The sequence below is a fragment of the Sinocyclocheilus grahami genome, unplaced genomic scaffold (assembly GCF_001515645.1).
Source record: "Sinocyclocheilus grahami isolate Dianchi unplaced genomic scaffold, SAMN03320097.WGS_v1.1 scaffold1275.1, whole genome shotgun sequence".
Taxonomy (NCBI): domain Eukaryota; kingdom Metazoa; phylum Chordata; class Actinopteri; order Cypriniformes; family Cyprinidae; genus Sinocyclocheilus; species Sinocyclocheilus grahami.
In genome coordinates this window covers 588,409-591,394 of record NW_015506454.1, presented here as the reverse complement: position 1 = coordinate 591,394, position 2,986 = coordinate 588,409, and positions in this window count along the sequence as shown.

The following is a 2,986-nucleotide window of genomic DNA, read 5'->3' as shown; positions in this document are numbered from 1 at the left end:
AACTAATCAATTCTCTTTCCGGCTCAGACTGCATAGGTTAAGCTTAAGGGTCTGTCACGTGATGAACGATCGACTCGGAAAAAGCCGAAGACTCGAACCAAGTGAACTACTCGACTAATTCCAGTACAGAACCTATAGGATGTTGCGCATGCGCGACTGAACGAATCACTCCCGAGACGACTCATTCTTCCCGAGTCACATTAAAGATTCGTTCAAAATGAACTAATCGTTCAAGAACGACCCAACATTAGAGGTCAGCGCTGCGCATGCTCCGGTGAGTCTCGTGAAAACCAGCGTTTGTTAACAGGAGCAAAAGAAGCAAAGTTTTCTTACTTTAGCAAAGGAGAACCAGTCTCCTCTTGGCTTATATCCAAATCCTCCGACATTCTTCTTTACAAATCCTCGTTTTGTACTTCTAATAAGTGACCGTTGTTTTGTTTTGATCTCTCCGCTGGGTTTCCGCGTTCGTCACTTCTGAGCGGCGCATGCGCAATGCATCCTCCCAGAGCTGCTTCCGTGTACAACAGCTACATTAAAGTGATTATTACGTTTTGAATATGGATATTTTTCTTACAAAAGTGCATCGATTCGCTACAGGAGGCCTTTGTTCACCCCCGGAGCTGTGTGAGACTTTTATTTTTTTTTTTATGGATGGGCGCTTTTTATTTGACTTCTTTTGGACTGATGCATGCAACACCCGCTGAGTGGCATTAAACTGCTATTTTTACTAAAACTCTGACTGGATTCGTCTGAAAGAAGAAAGTCATATACACCTAGGATGACTCGAGGGCGAGTAAAACGCAGTCTAATTTTAATTTTTGGGTGAACTAACCCTTTAACGTTAGTTTAGTTTTATTTTAAAGTTCGACAAGGCAGGTTATTGCAGCACAAAAAAAAGAACAGTTACTTTTTCTCTTAGAAGCACAACCTGAAATGTGTCAAAAATAACCTGTTCAAAACACCACAGATAGGTAATCTATAAAACAATTTAAAAGCACGTGGAATAAAAGAAAGTTCATGTCTTTTTGTTTTGCTTTTGGGCATAACATGTTCCCTACCGTGGTATGTTCTGGAAACCAGTATAATATCATGGTGCTTAGCGGTAAAAGCAACAGGTGGATGTTTTCTAGAAGATTTTCTACCTGAACCATGTTTGATTCAGTAAAATGTTGTTGTTGTTGTAGTTCTTCTCTTTTAAAGCGGTCATATGATGCGATTTCAAGTTTTCCTTTCTCTTTGGAGTGTTACAAGCTGATTGTGTATAGTGAGAGAGAGTGTGAGAGAGAGAGTGAGAGTGAGAGTGAGAGTGAGAGTGAGAGTGAGAGTGAGAGTGAGAGTGAGAGAGAGTGAGTGAGAGTGAGAGTGGAGTCAGCTGTCTTAACCGTGGCTTGTGTACTGCAAACACATATTCATCACTGTGTCTGTCACGCGACTCTGTTCCCCTTTCGGGCTCTGTCTTTACATTTATTTTGAAAGATGAAGCTGGTGATTATGGTAAGGGGCGTTACATTTCCGACGAGTGCTTGTGGTGTTCGGCCAATCACAATGCACTGGGTCAGCTGGCCAATCAGAGCAGACTGCGCTTGTCGGAAGGAGGGACTTTGTAGAAAACTAAGCGTTTGAGAGAGGCGGGGCATAGAGGACCTACAATAATGTACAGTATTTGAAAAATAATGTGTTTTTTGAATATTAAAGCATGTCAACATATTCTGTTACACCAAATACACAAAATAATGATCTTTAAAATAGCATCATATGACCCCTTTAAAGCACTCCATATCCAATTACCGGTTTGTAAAGATTCAGGATGCGCGCGCATCATGGTTGCAGAAAACCCAGGAAAGATAGCCTTTACAGCTAGAGAATTTCATATTTATTAGATGTCGTTTTCAAAACGTTCTACGCATATTACAAGAGCTTGTCATCGTTTTATATTTCAAAATTATGACTTTATTCTCGCAATTCTTCCCTGAGATTTGACAAACTCACTATTTTTGAGTTAAGTCGAGTTATAAAGTCCGAATTAGGAGATATAAACTTGCATTTGCGAGAACAAAAAGTCAGAATTGTGAGATAAAGTAAGTAAATGTTATGTAAAAATGTTAATAGTAAGGTTTAAATAACATCTCATGCTGTAACTGTAGGGATAATACAATACGTCCCCTGTGAACAGCATATGTGAATATTATGTAGACCTATTGTTTAAATCGAATTTATGCTTTAAAAGTAGAGTAATCATAGCAGTTTTCATCCATAGTATGTCCATTTAAATGTCTGCGTTTAGCTTCAAATGACGACAGTATTCTATAAAAATGATTTGCATTCCGATCTTGACATCAAAAGGCACAAAAATATATTTTTCTTCTATTCCATGGATTTTACCCGTTTACCTCCACTTGTTCCCAGTGTTTTTCTGCAACACTATGCGCGCGCAGCTGCAAGTGACGTAACTGTGACGTCTACTCGTAATTGGTGTATAGGAAAAGAATGGTGATGTCAGCTAGGGATGCAGCGGTTTCGCGATTAACCGCGCTTTAAAACGTCACGGTTAATTAATCGTAAAGGTTCCGCTAAACCGAGTGTTTCTGTTACACGGAACGGAGCTGTTGCAGCTTACGCAAAACGAAAAACGTTACACTAGCGGTGCACCAGCTTAAAATGCTGTGCTTATCAGAGGCACGAGGCTACTACATGCATTAGATGAACTGTGACCGAGGGACCAAACAGCGAAGCTTTACTTCCAGCAGAGAAATGCCTGTCGATAATGTGGGACCATTTTGGGTACGCCAAGAATGACCAGGGTGTCGTTTAAATATTGCTGTAAAAAACTGCTGCTAAAGAGCGAATACATAAGGGTTAATGCACGGCTTGCTGTACATTTAACGATTTTAATGCACGACGTGAAGATAAGAACCACCTGACGCGAAGCTACAGCTCGTTAGCTCCGCATTCTGCCCGCTTCAGATCAGAAAGAGATGAAATAGTG